Genomic DNA, 442 nt, shown 5'->3' with positions numbered 1-442 from the left:
CTGGGCAATTGGGCAGGTCACGTGACAACATTAGCTCCACCTCTCCTCTCCCTCTGTTCCGCCCCCTAAGTGCGGTTGAGGCGCGGAAGTAATTTTTTTTTCTCTCCTGTGATTGGCCACCGGGATTAGATTGACCCGGGTGGTTAAGTGGGGGCGGGGTCGCCCTTAAAGGACTAAGGGGAAACAATCAGGTTTCGAAGGAGCTTTAAAGAAGGAACCGGCAGCGTTCTGAGCCCTTATATTTAGTTCCTCTGCCGCCACGGTCCCCACCCAGACAAGTCCTTCCCGCCCTTCGAGCGCCCTCTTTCCAATGCAACTGCCTCTAAAACTTCCTACAGCATCCATCTGAGCACTTGCCACTCTCCTTTTTTGGGAGCTGTTTGCAAAAGTGCCACGCCTCCCTTACCAGACAGAAGTCGTCTCCCTGAGAATTGATTCGGCT

The sequence above is a fragment of the Cervus canadensis genome, chromosome 5 (genome assembly GCF_019320065.1).
Source record: "Cervus canadensis isolate Bull #8, Minnesota chromosome 5, ASM1932006v1, whole genome shotgun sequence".
Classification (NCBI taxonomy): Eukaryota; Metazoa; Chordata; class Mammalia; order Artiodactyla; family Cervidae; genus Cervus; species Cervus canadensis.
The sequence above is the reverse complement of the archived record's forward strand: the minus strand, read 5'-3'. Positions refer to the sequence as shown.